The sequence below is a fragment of the Marmota flaviventris genome, chromosome 19 (assembly GCF_047511675.1).
Source record: "Marmota flaviventris isolate mMarFla1 chromosome 19, mMarFla1.hap1, whole genome shotgun sequence".
NCBI lineage: Eukaryota > Metazoa > Chordata > Mammalia > Rodentia > Sciuridae > Marmota > Marmota flaviventris.
The window spans coordinates 20,508,134-20,527,207 of record NC_092516.1 but is presented as its reverse complement, the minus strand read 5'-3'; the positions used below and the strand labels follow the sequence as shown (position 1 = coordinate 20,527,207).

General features: G+C 44.6%; 2 pseudogenes; one reads left to right on the top strand and one right to left on the bottom strand.

Annotated features, from left to right (window-relative positions):
* The window catches only part of LOC114103109 (SAGA-associated factor 29-like), a 103,137-nt pseudogene extending 89,504 nt beyond the window's left edge, over positions 1–13,633 (bottom strand).
* Positions 13,634–17,403: 3,770 nt separating this feature from the next.
* LOC114103013 (sulfotransferase 1A1-like) lies at positions 17,404–18,799 on the top strand (annotated as a pseudogene).
* Positions 18,800–19,074: the final 275 nt, after the last annotated feature.

Sequence of the window (19,074 nt, the reverse complement as noted above, 5' to 3'; positions counted from 1 at the left end):
GCCTTGTGCTGTCAGAGGAATTTAGCAGGGAGCCCCCACCTCCCAGTTTCCACCAAGGGTCCAGCCCCTTCCCTGCCCATCCACAAGATGTCCAAGTTGGGACTCTAACAAGCTAAGCTGCCAGGGTGATGAGGTGTGGAGACCATGAGGAGGAGCTAGAAAGTTGCCAAAGGGTGGTTTGGAGGAGCAGTCACCTCTGTCTCCTGACCTGGGCACCGTTGGCCTGAGTGTGCTGGGTCAGCAAAACCCATAGCAGCCTTACCCTTCTGGGCACTTCTCTAATCATCTATGTGGTAATTCATGCAAAAGTTGAGAAACAATTATTCAGTGTGGATCTCTGGCCTCTCAGGCATGGCTCCACACACCCCTCACCTTCAAACAGAACCAAATTGGCAAGGAGACAAGACCAAGGGCGGAGGAGTCTGCACACATTGGCAGGGAAGCCAGGGCAGTGGCATTTGTGGGCCTGGAAGGCAGCACCTGGGTGGCAACCACACATGTGCCTTGCTTCAGGACATAAGGTGGGGCTCTGCCAAGTCCCCAGGTTCCCCCCCACAGCAAGAAGCAGAGTGGGCTGTGGGAGGAAGGAGGGAGGCACAGGCCTTGGGTCGCAGAAGAAGAGAGAACCAGGAGGTGTAGCCAGAATCACCTCTGTCTTGGGGAGGACTAAGGAAACCTTGAGGATAGTCCTGGGCTGCAAAAGGTCATTTCCCCCACTCACAGCCACACATCATGCACATGAGGGAGCTGGAAACCTCCCTTCCCCCAGTGATGCCACAGCCATTTTAACACCCTAGTGCAACACACTACACGTAAATAAACCTACTGTGTGGCCACTCGATGACAGTAAGCAAGGGTGAATATTTAGGTATTTACGATACTTCACTTCTGATCATTAGAGTCTTTGGACCTTATAAAAAAATAAACTGGAAAGCAATGGGCCCTGTGACATCAGCAGCAGCCCCTCCCCCACAGCTCATGTTTACTGCATCTCTTGTTTCCATCGAGAGACAACATGGAGGTGGGTGCAGTGGTGAGGGCCTACAATCCCAGTGACTCGGGAGGCTGAGGCAGGAGGATTGCAAGTTCAAAGCCAGATTCAGATCCTGAGTAACTTACTGAGAACCTGCTTCAGAATAAAATATAAGAAAAGGATGGGTACAGTCGTCAAGCATCCCTGGGTTAAATTGTCATTTTGAAAATAATAATAGTATTAATAAAAATAACAATAATAAAAGAGGCAACAGGAGAGTGACCTGTAGCATCTAGGTTTGTGTAAGTTCTCTGTCATGTTCTCACAACTACAAGACTGTCTATTGATGCACACATCAGAAGATTTAATGACCCATGACTCTCCATTTTGGCCTTTTTTTGGAAGTGAAAAGGACCAAAACCAGGCATTAATGCATGTTAGGACTCCAGATCCAAAGGATAAAAATAAAAATGGGAAATTTTTAAAAACAAACAAACAATCTTAGAACCAAAGGAACAGCCTGGCCTGGTTTAAGGATGAGTAAAGTGAGGCACAAGCAGGAGACAGGCTCCCAGAAGGGCAGATCCTGGGTCATGGCCCAACTGTTCACTGCATTGTGCTGCTGCCTCTGGGGGTCCTGCCTGAGCCTGGCCTCTGGGAGAGAAGGACCTGGCAGAAATAGGTCCTGTGAAGAGGGGTCTTGAGAGTAGGTTTTGCCCCCAACTTAGGAGTGACCCCCTGAGCTGAGACAACACAGGGCTCTTTGGGATGGGTGTTTGGGCCATAGTAGGGGTTGCTGCATACTGTGCAGGGGTGACCAAAGCCCTATTCCTTGCCCTTTCCTCATTATCTACCTGGTAATGCTGGAGAAGATGTACGAATGTCCCTGAAAACCCAAATGGTCTCAATCTCTATGCGAGCCACATGAATGTAGGCAAATCACATCTCCTCTATAAAACAGGGAAGGGTCCCCTCAACATTTGGTAAATACTGTGGTGGGTGCGGGGAGGCTACAGGCCGGGCCTCTTAAAGGAGTGATGCTCCTTTTCTGCATTTCTCCTGCACGGTGGGGACCATGGGCTCTTCCAGAGTCCTCATGAGTAGACTCACCCACTATTTGTCCTGCTGGTTCAGGGGAACTAAAGAGGTCAGAAAATGATCCCCAGGACCAAAAGGGTAAAGCTGTAACCATCAAGACTCCCATCTTCACCAGCCCATTCTATAGGATAGAAACAAGAGAGGGTGGTAGGGGTGGAGGTAATTCAGGGACTAAGAAGTTGGCCTTTAAAATACAGGGAGAGCTGGGTGTGGTGGCACAGGCCTGTCATCTTAGCAGCTCAGGGAGAATGATGCAGGATGATCACAATTTCAAATGAGCCACAGCAATTTTGCAAGACTTCTCAAAATAAAAAATAAAACAATCTGGGGGTGTGGATCAGTGGTTAAGTGCCCTGGGTTCAATCTCTCGTACTAAAAAGTAAATAAACGAAATATAGAGGAGCCAGGTATGGAGGTGAACACCTCTATTCCCAGCTACTCAGGAGGATGAGAGGGGGAGGATCACTTGAGCTCCTGATGTGAGTCCAGCCTAGCGAGTTAAATACTGATATATATATACACCATCTGCTCCAATTTTCTGCCTCAAATCAGTCTTACTTTCCTGCTCTAACCCTAATCCCAACCCCATGTTCTCACATCCCACTGGTACAGAGCTGGGGCCTTCTAAGAAACTGAGGAACTGTGAAGACCCTCTCCTCAAACCTGATTCTTGCCATCAAGTCAGAAGGTTTCAGACATGTCACTCAGAGTAACAGGAATGAGTTTATTGAAAGGATAGGAAAAGGGAAAGGGGATACTCTCAAGGGAGAGAGAGTGGGTCTGCCCAGCAACCAGCACTGGCTTCATTAAAGAAGGTTCGAATCATGAGCGAAATGCTAGGGAGTTTTAAATTAAAGAGATAAGACTCTAGTTACCTTTAAAACCAGCTCCAGGATGGCTCCCCCTAGCTCCAGCCTCCATCCACCTAATGCAGTAGTGAGGTTTACTGAAGAGGCTAGCGAGAGAGAGAGAGAACACGCCAGGGAGTGGACTTTTATTGGGGAACAAAAAATTCCGGGGAAAATCCCATCCAATGAAGGTTAAGGGGGGCAGCATCCCAAGGTCAGGGGCGATGATTGGGTCTTTGGGACAGTGGACAGACATGCCTGTGCACGTACAAGCCCTTGGACCTGGAAAAGGGTGAGGAAAGCTCTGACACAGATGTGTCTAAGCGCCTCTCACCCAGCCAGGGAGGTAACTCAAATCATGTGCGAGGATGGCCTCCCACAAGTGGTCCTCTCAGAGAGGAGGACAGCATGCCTCTCCTGCATTCCAGTTTTACTGGGGACCAAAGAGAGATTTCCAGAGAGTCCTGCCCATGTCCACCTCTTGACTTTTCCTGGAGAGCAGGGTGACTTCAGACTTTTAAGTCTGCATTATCATGGCAACACTAGGTCACCTTGGCCCATGCTGATCGGTTTTGTTTGGATTTTAAATTTTTTTGTTCTAATGAGTTATATACGACAGTGGAGTGCATTTTGACATACCATACATAAATGGAGTACAACTCCTCACTCTTCAAGTTGTACACAATATTGAATCACACTGGTCATGTATCATATATGCATATAGAATATAATGTCTGCTTCATTCTATTATCATTTCTACTACCATATCCCCTCCCTCCCTTCACTCCTTTCTGTCTAATCCAATGTGCTTCTATTTTTCCCTGGCCCCGCCCCCTTATTTTGAATTAGCATCCACATATCAGAGAAAACATTCAGCCTTTAGTATTTTTTGGGTTTGGCTTATTTAGCTTATGATATTTTCTAGCTCCATCCATTTACCTGAATATGCCATCATTTCACTCTTCTTTAAGGCTAATATTCTATATATATATATATATATATATATATATATATATATATATATCAATTTTTCTTTATCCATTCATCTGTTGAAAGGCATCTAGGTGGGTAGGTGGGTTCCATAGTTTGGCTATTGTGAATTGAACTGCTGTAAACATTGATGTGATGGTGTCCCTGTAGTAAGCTGATTTCAAGTCCTTTGGGTATAAACCAAGGAGTGGAAAAGCTGGTCAAACGGTGGTTCCATTCCAAGTTTTCTGAGGAATCTCCATACTGCTTTCCATAGTGGTTGCACCAATTTGCAGTTCCACCAGCAATTATAAGTGTACCTTTTTTCCCCATATCCTTGCCAATATTTATAACTGCTTGTATTTTTTATAATTGCCATTGTGATTGAAGTGAGATGAAGTTTTAGAGTAGTTTTGATTTGCATTTTGCTAATTTCTAGAGATGTTGAACATTTTTTTTCATGTTTTTAATTGATTGTATTTCTTCTGTGAAGTGTCTGTTCGATTCCTTAGCTCATTTATTGATTGTTTTCTTGGTGTTGAGTTTTTTCAGTTCTTAAAGCTCTATCTGTGATGCATGTGGTAAAGATTTTTACCCATTCTGTAGGCTCTCATTTTCTTTGCTGAGAAGAAGCTTTTAAGTTTGAATCCACCCCATTTATTGATTCTGATTTTACTTCTTGTGCTTTAGGAGTCTTGTTAAGGAATTCAGTTCCTAACCCTACATAGTGAAGATTTGGCCCTACTTTTTCATCTATTTGCCACAAGGTGTCTCTTCTAGTTCCTAAGTCTTTGATCCACTTTGACTTGAGTTTTGTGCAGTGTGAGAGTTAGGGATTTATTTTCATTCTGCTACCTATGGATTACCAGTTTTCCCAGCACCATTTTTTGAAGAAGCTATCTTTGCTACAATGAATGCTTTTTGGTGCCTCTAAGATGAGATAATTGTATTTATGTGGGTTTGCCTCTGTGTCTTCTATTCTGTTTTGGTGCCAATACCATGCTGTTTTTGTTACTATGGCTCTGTAATATAGTTTGAGGTGCAGTATTGTGATGCCTACTGCTTCATTCTTCTTGCTAAAGATTGTTTTGACTACTCTGGGTCTCTTACTTATCCAAATGAATTTCATGTTTGCTTTTTTTTTACTTCTATTAAGAATATCATTTGGGGCTGGGGTTGTGGCTCAGTGGTGGAGCACTTGCCTAGCATGCATGAGGCACTGGGTTTGATCCCCAGTACTACATTAAAAATACTAAATTAAGGTATTGTGTGCATCTACAACCAAAAACAATGTTTTTTAAAAAGTATCATTTGGATTTTAATATGAATTCATTAACTCTGTATAATACTTTTGGTAATATGGCCATTTTGACAATATTAATTTTGCCTATTCAAGAGCATCGGAGATCTTTCCATCTTCTAAGGTCTTCCTCAATTTCTTTCTTTAGTGTTCTGTAGTTTTCCTTGTAGATATCCTTCACCTCTTTTGTTAGATTGATTGCCAAGTATTTTATTTTTAAGGCTATTGTAAATGGAATAGTTTTCCTAATTTCTCTTTCAGTGGATGTATTAGAACGTGTTTGATTATTGGTGTTGATTTTATATCCTGGTACTTTACTGAATTCATTTATTAGTTCTAGAAGTTTTCTGGTGAAATTTTTTTTGATCTTCTAAATTTAGAATCATGTCCCAGCAAATAGAGATAATTTGAGTTCTTCTTTTCCTTTTAACCTATTTTATCTGTTTTTATCTAATTGCTCTAGTTAGAGTTTACAGGACTATGTTGAATAGAAGTGATGAAAGAGAGCATCCCTGTTCTGTCCCAGTTTTTAGAGGGAATGCTTTCAATTTTCTCCCTTTAGAATGATGTTGGCCTTGGGTTTAGCATAGATAGCTTTTACAATATTGAGGTATATTCCTACTATCCCTAGTTTTTCTAGTGTTTTGAACATGAAGAGGTGTTGTTTTTTGTCAAATGCTTTTTCTGCATCTATTGAGATGATCAGTGATTCTTGTCTTTAAGTCTATTAATGTGATGAATTAGGTTTATTGTTTTCCGTATGTTGAATCAACCCTGGATCCCTGGGATGAACTCTACTTGATGGTGGTGCACTAACTTTCTAATATGTTTTGGTATGCCATTGCCAGAATTTTATTGATAATTTTTGCATCTATCTTTATCATGGAATTTGGTCTGAAGTTTTCTTTCCTTGATGTCTGGTTTTGGTATCAGGGCGATACTAGCCTTATAGAATGAGTTTAGAAGAATTCCCTTCTTTTCTATTTCATGGAATAATTTGAGGAGAATTGGTGTTCATTCTTTTTTGAAGGTCTTATACAACTTGGCTAAGAATCCATCTGGCCTTGGGCTTTTCTTGGTTGGAAGGCTTTTGATGGCATCTTCTATTTCATTGCTTGAAACTGATCTGTTTAATTTGTGTATGTCCTCCTGATTCAGTTTGGGTAGATCACATATCTCTGAAAAATTGTCAATGACTTCAAGATGTACTATTTTATTGGAATACAAATTTTCAAAATAGTTTCTAATACTCCTCTGTATTTCAGCAGTGTCCTTTATGATATTTCCTTTTTCATCACAAATTTTGTCAATTTGAGTTTTATCTCTATGTCACTTCATTAGTCCACTAAGGGTTTTTCAATTTTATTTATTTTTACAAAGAACAAACTTTTTGTTTTGTCAATTTTTGGAATTGTTTCTTTTGTTTCAATTTTGTTGATTTTAGCCTGATTTTAATTATTTCCTATCTTCTACTGCTTTGTGTGTATATTTGTTTTTCTTTTTCTAGGGCTTTCAGGTATAAAGTTAGGTCATTTACTCATTGACTTTCTATTCCCTTAATGAATGAGCTCAACTTTCCTCCTAGCACTGCCTTCATAGTGTCTCAGAGATTTTGATATATTGTATAAAGTTTTCTCATTTATCTCTTAAGTTTTTTTAATTTCATCCCTGATATCTTGTGCTATCCATTCATCATTCAATAGCATATTATTTAGTCTCCATCATTCAATAGGATATTATTTAGTCTTGAGGTATTAGAGTAGCTTTGATTTTTTTTTTCGTTAATTTCTAATTTCATTCTATTGGGACCTGATAGAATGCATGGTACTATAATTTTTTTGTATTTGCTAAGACTTGTTTTATGGCCTAAAATATGGTCTATTTTAGAGAAGGATCTCTGTACTTCTGAGAAGAAAGTGTATCCACCCCTTGGTGGATGAAATATTCTATATGTGTCCATTAAGTCTAAATTGTTGATTGTATTATTCAGTTCTATAGTTTCTTTTTTTCACTTTTGTTTGCAAGATCTATCCAGTGGTAAGAGAGGTGTGTTAAAGACACCCAGTATTATTGGGTTGTGGTCTGTTTGATTCTTGAAATTGAGAAGGGATTATTTTATGTACAATGATGTTCCATTGTTTGGGGCATAAATGTTTATGATTGTTATGTCTTACTGACGTATAATTCCCTTAAGCAGTATGAAATGTACTTCTTTGTCCCATCTGACTAACTTTGGCTTAAAGTCCACTTTATCTGATATGGGTTGGGAAACCCTGCTTGTTTACCCAATTCATATGAGTGATATGTTGTTTCTAATCCTTTCACCTTCAGGCTGTGGATGGCTTTGCCAATGAGGTGAGTGTTTTTTAATCCAATCTGCCAATCTGTCTTTTGGTTGATGAGTTTAGGTCATTATAATTCAAGGTTATGATTGAGATATGATTTGAATTCCTGGTCATTTGGTTTATTTCTGGTTTTTTAATTTGACTTAGTTATTGCTCTCATTGACTTTTCCTTTAGTGTAGTTTCCTGGTTTTCACATTGTTTTTTCATTTCCTCCTCATGGAATATTTTACTGAGAATGTTCTGAAGTACAGGCTTTCTAGTTGTGAATTCTTTTAACTTTCTTTTATCATGCAAGGATCTTTTTTTAATTTTTATATCTGAAGCTTAATTTTACTGGATATAAAATTCTTGGTTGGCATTCACTTTCTTTCAGAGCTTGATATATATTGTTCCAGGACCTTCTAGTGTAGAAGGTCTGGGTTGAGAAATCAGCTGAGATCCAAACTGGTTTCCCCCATACATAATCTGATATTTTTCTTTCACAGCCATTAAAATTCTCTCCTTGTTCTATATGTTAGTTATTCACATTATAAGGTGTCTTGGTGTGAGTTTATTGTAATTTTGTTCACTTGGGGTCCTGTAAGCCTCTTGTATTTGATTTTCCATTTCATTCTTTAGTTTTGGGAAATTTTTTGATATTATTTCATCAAACAGATTGTGTATTCCTTTGGTTTGTATCTCCGTTCCTTTGTCTATCCTGATAAATCTTAAATTTCATCTTTTCATGTTATCCCACAATTCTTGGAAGTTCTGTTCATGGTTTCTTACAATCTTCTCTGTGTGGTCAACTTTATTTTCAAGATAATGTATTTTGCAGGCATGGTGGCACACACTTGTAATTCCAGTGGCTCAGGGGGGCTGAAGCAAGAGGATCACAAGTTCAAAGCCAGTCTTAGCAAAAGTGAGGCACTAAGCATCTCAGTGAGACCCTGTTTCTAATTAAAATGCAAAATAGGGCTGGAGATGTGGCTCAGTGGCTGAGTACCCCTGAGTTCAATCCCTAGTATCCAAAAGAAAAGGATTACATATTTTGTCTTCATTGCCTGAGATTCTGTCTTCCGGGTGGTCTAGTCTGTTGGTGATATTTTCCATTGAATTTTACTTTGGTTTATTTAGTCCTTCCTTTCACATATTTTTTTTTATTTTTTAGTTGTACACAATACCTTTGTTTTATTTATTTATTTTTATGTGGTGCTGAGGATCGAACCCAGGGCCTCGCAAGTGCTAGGTGAGTGCTCTACTGCTGAGCCACAAAACCAGCCCCATTTCACATACTTTTGCTTATATCTTTTCAGGATCTCTATCTCTTTATTGAAGCCATCTTTCACCAGAAATTTATCTCTAATTTCACTCCTTACATCCTCCCTTACATCATGGATCAGTTTAACCTTGTACATTCTGAACTCCTTCTCTGATATTTCTTCTACTGTGATGTCAATGGATTCTATTATTGGAGCATCCTGGTTTGTTTGGAGCACTTTATTCCCTTAGTTTTTCATGTTGTTTGTGTACCTTCCCATCTAGCCATGTGATCTGAGGCAGTACAATTCCTACCCTATAGACTTACAGTGTCTGAATGTTTCCAGTACCTCCCATTAAGGAAGAATATTAAAATTAATTTTAACAGCACCAACATTAACAGCACCCAATACACACAATACACAGTCTTAAACCAAATACCTCCTATTAAGATGTGTACAGATTTGTCACAATTCACAGAAATGATGTGTTCAATTATTACCTACAATATAAACAGTAAGTTTGCAAAAGGGGCTTATGACTTCAAATGGTGGACAAAGAGAGAACAGAAGTGGCATCAGATGTGATGTTTATGAGGAAGGAAAAGAGAAGATAGAAGTAAAATATTATAGGAAGAGAGAGGAATTAATAGGAGTTGGCTGTTAGCAGGAGAAAAGAGAAAGAGAATTGAGTGAAACAGATAACTGAGAGGAAAAAATATATATAGAGAGAGAGAAAAAATAATAAAAATGAAAAAGTAAAAATTAAAAAATACACAATAAACCAGTAATATACTAGGCAGACACCCCAGTCCTCAATAAATTGATGCATGAAAACTACTTGGTTTCAAAAAATGGTAGAAATATGAGAGGGAAAAAAAAGGATCTTGATGGAAAAATGAACAGTTGCTACTTCCCTTCTCCGCTGATATGTGTGGTCATCTGGAGTTTGCTGGTAGTTCTACCCTCAGGGTGTTGAGGGTTTCTAGGTTGCACGGTTAGACTTGGAGGCAGAACACCTGGAAGCAGGATATACAATTGCCAGTCCATGTTGGAAGACTACACTCCAAGAATCTCTTTTGTATTCCAAACATTTTATATAGAAGCCTGGACTTACCCCTTATCTCACTTGTGGACCCCACAATTCTTTCTTTATCTTTTTTTAAAAATTTAACTTAATTTTTTCATTTGCACTTTTTAAATGTTTTTCATTTTTTAATTTGTTTTAATTATTTATACATGACAGTAGGATGCATTTATGCACTTTGATATACATATATGGGGTATGATTTCTCATTTTTCTAATTATATATGTTGCAGAATCACATCAGTCATGTAGTCATATATATATATATATATAAGGTAATAACATGTCTCATTCTTCTGTCCTTCCTATTCCCATGTCCCTTCCCCTCCCTTCACTCCCCTCTCCCTAATCTGAAGAAACTCTATTCTTCCCTAGTGCTGCCTCCCAAATATGAATTAGCATCCACATATCAGAGAAAATATTCAGGATTTGGTGTTTTGGAATTGGTGTTTTGGAATATGATATTCTCCAACTCTATCCATTTACCAGCAAATGCTATAATTTCATTTTTCTTTAAAGCTCAGTAATATTCCATCAAATATATAGCACATTTTCTTTCTCCGTTCATCTATTGAAGGGCACCAAGATTGGTTCCATAGTTTGGCTATTGTGAATTGATCTGCTATAAACATTGATGTGGCCTTGTCACTGTAGTATGCTGATTTTAAGTCTTTGGGTTAACTGAGGAGTGGGATACCTGGGTCAAATGGTGGTTCCATTCTGAGTTTTCTGAGGAATCTCCATACTGATTTCCATAGTGGTTGCACCAAATTGCAGTCCCACCAGCAATGAATGAGTGTACCTTTTTCCCCATATCTGCACCAACATTTATTGTTGGACCCCACATTTCTGTTTTCTAAATTTTTTATTTTATTTTATTTTTTAATGTGGTATCGAGGATCAAACCCAGTGCCTCAAACATGCTAGGCAAGCACTCTACCACTAAGCCACAATCCCAGCTCCTGGACCCCACAATTCTTGATCTCCAAACTCAATCTCTTCTGCCCCACCCTTTCAAATTTCCAGTTAGGCACCTCTCCAGGGGGTCTTGAGGCCTGGACTGGGGACCTGTGTCCTATCAAGGAGACTGTTTCTGCATTGGCCCGGTTAGCCACATAGTGGCAATGAGCCAGGTTGGGATATAGGGAGGGGTTGGACAACTGGGAATTGGAGAGCTAGAGGTCCTTGTTGGGTGCCAGGCCAATGCTAGACATGGTGGGACCTGGGGATAGGTGGATGTGGGATTTGGGAAGGGGTCGGGAACCAGTCCGTCCCTGTGTGTTTCAGGAAATGTGGAGCTGGGGAGAACCCAGCTTTCTCCAGCCTCTCCAACCTGTGTTCCCCTGGGTGAAATGCTCCCAGATTCTGACTTTCTTCTGGATTGCTAGGCCCAGAAAGGCTCACACAGACCTAGTGACAAACACACAGATCTGGGTTTCAGTTTCCATAGGCTCCAACAGGCTGCAGAGCCAACATGGCTCCTGAATCAGGACAATCCATAAACTCTGTAATTGGATACTTAACCACACATTCTAACAGATTTTATAGATAGGAAAAACTATCATTATCTCCCAGAGTTTCAGGATCTGGTCACAAGTCTTCTCCTTCAGGATAATTTGAGTTCCTCTTATCAGCATTATTTTGGGCCCACATTTCTCCTGAACAGGTAATTTACTGAGGGATGTGACATATCCTGTCCAGTGAGGCCAGGCAGGGCTGCAGGTAGGTTGCTTCTTGGAAAACAAAGCATGTGGGGGTCAGCACAGAGGGCCCATTTTATAAAATTACTCTCTTAACTCATGTTCCCACCGTCCTCATCTGTCTGTTTCCTAACACCATGATTCAGAAAAACATGGTCCTCACAGGGGTATCAGTAGCCACATCAAGTCCAAGGTTATGGAGCCACCGGGTTTTCTCCTGGGGACCACTGAACATCAAAATTCCAGCTCCCAAAGGCCCTTGCTTGGGCCTCACTGAGACTTCTGAATAGCGGGGAAACCTGCAGGGGAATTCTCTATCATGCCTCTAATATTGGGGTAATGTTGGAGAGAGGGATAGATTTTTCATCTGGTAAGGGCTCTGAAACCCTAAGTAATTTCTCAATTCTCCATCTTCAAAGCCACCAGCAAACAGGAAGCCCCAGCTCTCTGGGGATATGGTGATTAGTGGTACTATAATCCCTGAGGGGTCTATTACCATGGTTGGCACTTTCCCAGAACCTGGCTTCCACTGTTACAAATACCAAGGTGCCACAAGAAATTAAACATGTCTTCAGAAGTGGGCCAGTCAATGGTGTGCTACCAAACGTGGTTAGCAAGTGCACCTGAGTGGGAAGTTGGCCTCTGTTTATCTCTAACACAGCTCTGCCTGGGCCCGGACAAAAGGAGCTCAGGGTTACATTCTAAGCTATTAGCTAATTTTAAAACTGGTGCAGGGTAAGGGAGGGGCTATACTTAAAACGGCTACAATGGCCTTTACCTCCCAATGAAGGCTAAATACTATACTCCCCACCTCTTGGGGGCAGAAGGAAGGGAAGCAGGTCCTACCCGGCCCCAGGAGCCCTCTTCCCTCCTAGGGAGGACCCAGGCCGCTCCACTCACTGCTTACTCGTCCTCCAAGTCCTGCTGCAGCTCCTCCCAGAGGTAGTCTGCGCTGTCTCATCGCAGTGGTCCAGGGACAAAGGCGACCCAGAAGAGATAGAAGGACCCCTGGGACTTGGCCAGAGTCCTTAGTGAAGCCACTTCCGCTGGGACATCTACTCGCGACCTCACTGGGTCAGCAGCGCAGCACCTCCTCCCTCAGGCTAGAAGGCGATTCCAACAGACAAGAGTTTGGCGCGGGCCATCAGCTAGCCAATCAGAGCCTGCGTGAGGACGACCCTTCCCCAGCGCTCGCTAATTGGTTGGCGCTGGCCACGTGTTCCGCTTCCGGCGTTCTGGGGCAGAGCTTGGACCTCTGGCTCTGGCTCTGGCTCTGGCTCTGTCCTGGAGAGGATGCGCTAAGCTGCACCCGCTGCGGGCTGCAGGGTGCCTCACCATCGCCCTGGGAACTTTCTTGAAACAAGCATCTAGCAGCTTCCCAGACCCTCCCTGGGTCCTTGGTCAAGAAATCACATCCCCAGCATTCGGCCCTGACCTAAATGTCCCATTGGCCCCGGGAAAAATAAAGAGAGGCAGTGACATTTCTTGAGCGTCTGTCTACCTGCTCTACTGCCTGAACCCTCTGCATCAGGCCTGCGTTTCAGTGGGGTTAACCGTCAGCCCCCCTTGACATCCCGCGGCACACTGGCTATCACAGGAAGGCGGGACCTGGCAGAAGCAAGATTATAGGGAAGAGCAGGGTTTGTGGAAGTGGATGAGGCTTGAGGCGGTTGGCAAGGGCCAGGGGCACTATCTGAACCAAGCAGGTGAAACCTCGTGGCTGAGCTTGAAGCATGTAGGATGATGGTGGTTGGTAGGACGGAGGCAAAGGGTGGTTAGGGGTTTTGTCCTCATGCGGGGCAGTTGTGGTTTGGGTTCTCACAGGGCCCATCCTGGTCTCCTTGTTCATGGCTTGTCCTTCAGGTAAGAAACACGATGGGATTGAAGAGGCCAGGAATTGTCCCCGGCATTGGCCTCCCCAATGCTCTGTCCTCCCACCCACAATTCGAGTGCACACATGTGGGGTCACACAGGATGGATGAGGCTGCCTTAGCCTTCAATCTGGGTGTGCTGCCCAGTGCCTTCTGCTCACTGTGTCTGGGTAGAGCTTCAGCACGGATCTGCCCACCACCATTGCCCAGTGCCGCTGACTTTCTTATCACAGCCACTCTGGATAGGGCCCCAAACTGCAAGTAGGAAACCGACCCAGTTACTGGTTCCGTTGAGCCCGTGTGCCAGACGGCTCCAGGTGAGGTCCATCTCAGGTAGTAGCTTGTGTTCAGAGGATTTGGGGTCAAGCTGTTTGTTGAGGGGCAAGGCAAACTGACACCCTTCAGCCTGTTTGCTCCATCTCTAAGTCAGGAATGATTAGTAATCTTTGAGTCATTTGACTCATCACAACTTGTGAGAAGCCACTCCTGAGCTATTTAGCATCTTCACTCGGCCTTGAGCCAAGGAGATTTGGGTCATTTTGGTCATTGCAAGTCATTTTTTGGCTCCTCCCACTTAAGGAATTAGGCAATGCACATGACCTCAGTCTTCTCTGGGCTAGGAAGGCTGCTCTTGTAGCTACGGAATTGCGGATGACCCATTGGGTCTGGACAGCCCACCTCCTACCTTATTTGGCAGAAGAACATTCTATGGAAAACCTTTGAATTTTCCCACATCTATAATAAAGCAAACAGGGGTTCTTGCCCTCTCTCTTTCCAGTGTGGAAGGTTGGCCCCTAAGGTCTTAGAGCCATCCTGCCCTCGCTTTTCAAAATTACTTTCTGTGTAGTGTGATTTTCACCTCCTTCTTTTCTTAGATTTATTTCCCAGCCAGCCAGCTTCATGCAGAGGAAACCCAAATTCCATCACCCATATTGGACCTGGGTGAGAACAACTTGCTTGTGGCCATTTCCCTTTCCCATTTTGCAGAAATCTCTTACATTGACCTTCAGACTTGACCATATGTCATGTGCTCCAAGAGTCCTCACTGCCTCTGTATGCTAAGAGCCACAGCCAAGTAATATGATGCATGGCATTTTTGGTTGAAAGGTGAGGCCAGCAAGCCATTGAGATGATATGATTATGTTAAGATCTGCATTCATATGGATATTGGACTCCTACTGTCCACCTCGGCCTGCTATGGGACTCCTAGAGAGTTCACATTGGTTGGGGAAGTGCGGTAGGAGGGAATTCCGGAGGAGGGACTTCCTGTTGGGGTCCGGGAGAACGCTGCGTGGGTCTGTCGGCAATTTTCCCGGGAACATAGGGGGCATTGGCGGCAGTTTCAAAAATAAAGTTTGTTCCTGCTTGAGTGGCTCCTGATTTTGTGCCCAGCCAGACTGCGGCATATAGAGAGGCCTATTCATTTATTTTTGAGGCACAGGGACTGAACCATACATCCCCAGCCTGTTTTGGTTTTAATTTTTTTAAAAAAAAATTTATAGTTGTAGGTGGACAGCATGGCTTTATTTTGTTTATTTTTATGTGGTGCTAAGGATAGAACCCAATGCCCAACAGGTGCTAGGCAAGCACTGTGCCACTGAGCTACAGTCCCTGCCCTTTGTTATTAATTTTGATTGACAGTCCCCTATGTTAGCCAGAATGGCTGAGAACATACAATTATCTTACCTTGGTCTCCTGGATTACTGGGATTACACGCATGTGCTACGGTGCCCGGCCTACTTTAGCCCTTCATTCTCTACGTTGTCTCACTGACTATATATTTCTTGTCTTGTCATCAGTCTCTCCACTCTTCACACTCAACTCCAGGTCTTGTTCACTCTTTTAGAATAGAGTCCACCTCAGGGCAGAGGTTCAATCAATGCAGAATAAGTTAACAGGGAGGCCTGAGCTCTCACTAAATGTAAATGACTTTTTTCCTGACATCCATTGCCTATTGCCACCAGTGACAGGATGAAGAAAGTCCCCTGTGCTGCCACATCCTGACTGTCCCTAAAGACTCGTGTGATCTGCCTGGCAGAGGAATTCCTTCAGGAAGAGCCAGAGCAGCTTCTGCTCCTACAGGGCCAATGTCCTAGGTGAGTGCTGTCCTCTTTCCAGCCCAGCCTAGCTCTGGAGAGAGGATACCCAGGGGTCCAGTCCATTCTGGGGTAGCTAAATCCTTGGCACCCAGGGCCAGGGCTACAGGGGGCTTGAGAAGCCTGACTTTGGATACAGATGATATCTCCTACCAAGAGCACCCTTGGCAGGTGGAACTCACTACTTTGGGGAGTGAGTTGGCTGTGCCAGCTGGGCACTGAGGAGGAAGATGGCTTGGAACAAGAAGAAGTGAGAGGTGATTCTGGCCCCCACTTGCTCATCCACCTCCATCTCCTGGGCTGCCTTTGACCAAGTTCTTATCTCCACAGGAACACTGGACAGACATGCTGGACACCTGATCCTCAGCCTCCCCAACCCTTTTCTGCAACTTTTCTTCACCCACTCCCCTCCACCACACTTTGGACAGTTTTTATTTGAGCGCAATCAAAAGTGTGTGTTAAGGGTAAATTCTGGTATTTGCAAGTAGTATTCATTCTCAGTGAATTGAAACAGAAATGGGAGGTGGGCCAGTGGACCTACTATGTGGCCAGCCTCTGCCCGGCCCAAAGGCCTCTTTGCCTGTTTTTGTCCAGCTGACACTGAGGACTCACTATTTTTAGGAGACTCAGAAGACTCCCAACTCCGGTGCCCAGCTACAAATTGATTTTAATCCCAATAGAAAAGGCAAAGGAGTGGGGAGCTCTCCCTCTGTGAGGCCCTTTGACTCTTCCTGTCCAGCCTCCTCAGCCCAGGAATCAAAAGCACCTGTGGGCTGTGCTCCTCCAGCCGTGAGCCACGCTCCTTGAGGTCCCACAGGAGCCATGAAGCAGGGGCTCCCTCCAGGGATAGTAGGCTCTGGCATCCTTGTCTTTCCCATCTCATGCTGCCTCAAAACAGCCCTCCTTGCTCTGCTCCGCCCCAGTCCCTTGGCCCTGCCCACTCAGCACTCTGGACTTACCCTGGTTTTCAGAACCTACAGATCCTGGAATGCCTGAGGCTGCTCTGGACTGATCCCTTGGTCTTCAGAGACTGCCCTTCAGCCAGAGGGAAGGTGAGCTGACCCATACCCCATCGTTCCCCTCTGCTCTTCCTCTTTTACATGGTCCATTAGAAAAAACTGTCTACTGCCTTCTCCTGAAGGCATGCGTGTAGGAAGCACTTCGGGAGCCAGATTACAGCTGAGAACACATCCAACCCCTGGACTCTTCCCCTCATTTCAATTGATCATATTTGTCCAGGAGCCTAGATGGAGCTTGGCTGCATAAATTGAATCCCTGCTAAAGCTGGCCTAGTGTGTTTCTGGATGGAAAAGACCAAGGAGCTCAAGGAGGAGCCCACTGAATGTACGCTGTGATGTGAGCAGAACGGAGTAAGAGCCGCAAGCTGGCCAATGAGCAATTAGCCTGAGCAGGCTGGGCAATGACAGAGCTCTGTGGTAGAGCTGTTAGCTAGTAGGCACGATATGCTGGGCTCCATTCTCAGCACCACAAACCTTCCAAAACAAAGGAAAACAAAGGGCAGATCCTGGAGGAATTTCTCATAAGCTGAAATGCTTCCTAGGATTTCCTGGAAATTTTCTGAAATGATTTCTGGACTGCAGCTCCAGAAATTGCTTATATTGCTTGGGCTGCAGCCAGGCACTGGGGTCCTAGAAAGTTCTGCAAGTAATCAGAAGATACAGCATGACCTGTGAACCAGTGCACTGGAGTTAGACCATTTTCCAGTCCAGCTGCCATTTACTAGCTTAGTGAACTTGAGAAAATCACTGGACCTCCTGAAGCCTCAATGTCCCTATTTCATAGCAAGTATCCAACAAATGCTGTTTTGTGAAGGGATTCAGAGAAGCAGAGCAGGTGCTGGCCCCTGGCTCAGGAGCATGGAACTGGTTCAGGACATCTCCCCCCTCTACTGGCCAATGGATCAGAAGGTCAAGGTGCACTCTGACCCTCATCCCACTCATCAAGTACTTTGCAGAGATGGTGGGGCCACTTCAGAGCTTCCAGGCCTGGCCCTATGATGTGCTCATCAGCATCTACCCCAAGTCTGGTAAGTGAGGAGAATCACTCTGCTCCCCCGCTGGGGCTGCAACCCTGACCTTGATCAACAGGACCAGACCTCCACCCTAATCACCTCTGTTTCCTTCCCTCACAGGTACCACATGAATAAGTGAGATAGTAGACATGATCTACCAGGGTGATGACCCAGAGAAGTGTCACTGGGCCCCAATCTATCTATGAGTGCACTTCCTTGAGTTCAAATGCCCAGGGGTTCAGTCAGGTGAGAGTGGTAGGTTGCTGTAGAATGTGGTATTAGAAGGATTGGGCTCCAGCACACCACACCTTTTCCTGCCTGCACGTTAGGTCTGGAAACTTTGAAAGATACACCCGCCCCTCAAATTCTCAAGATACACCTGGGCTGGCCCTGCTTTCCCAGAGTCTATTGGATCAGAAGGTCAAGGTGAGTGGCAGTGGAGGCTACTAGACCATTCCAGCTTTGGTCCTATTCTGCAGGGAAAGCCTCTTCAAGCTTTGTCTCTGCACAAGTCAGAAGGCCACCTGCCCTCAGTGTGGCAGGGCCAAGATGAGGAGGAGAGCGAGACTCTTCAGTGCAGACCTGAGGGCAGGGGAGCCTGGTTCTCAGAGGCTCACAGAGGGGCTGGAGGGTCCCCTGCCTGCCTTGTTCTCCATCTGGGTGTGTGGTGGAATCCCAGGGGTCAGATAGGATGAAGTATGGCTCCAGGGACCAGCCAGGAGTCTCCCATCAAAGCTGAGTTCAGATCCCAGCTGCCATAGCCATCCCTGAGGTCTCCAGCAAGTCAGCCTCAAGGCCTTAACGTGTTCCCTTGTCAAGCTGAGAGGGGACCCTCCTCAGGGGTGCTGTGAGGGGGCCAGGCAGGCAGGAGGCAGGCAGTCCTGGAGTGTGTGCGTGGGGTGGTGTAGCTGGCAGTGGGTGTCGTCTGTCCCTGCAGGTGATCTATGTTGCCCACAATGCAAAGGACGTGGCTGTCTCCTATTACAACTTCTACAAAATGGCCAAGGTGCACCCTGACCCTGGCACCTGGGACAGCTTCCTGGAGAAGTTCATGGATGGACAAGGTGGGCCCCAACCTGGAGGAAGGAGAGGGCTGGAGCTGAGGACAGCCACCTAAAACTCATACCAAACCCGGATGGTCCCCTTCCCCAGTGTCCTATGGGTCATGGTACTAACGCATTCAGGAGTGGCGGGAGCTGAGCCACACCCACCCTGTGCTCTACCTCTTCTATGAAGACTGAAGGAGGTGAGACTGCCTGCTACTGCTTCCATCTATGTCCCACCCAGGCGGCAGAAACCTCAGGGGACCTGACAAGGCCCTCAGGACAATCCCCTTTGGCAGGCCCACCCAGCCCAGGGTTGCCCACACTGCCTTCCTGGCCTGGAACATCAGAGCCAACCCATGTCAGGACCCAGCACAATCCTTATCTCTTAGCATTTGGGTTAGTTACACATGCCCAAGGCTGTGCCAAGCCTGGGTCCACAGTTCTGAAGGAAAACTCTCCCTTCCTCTCTC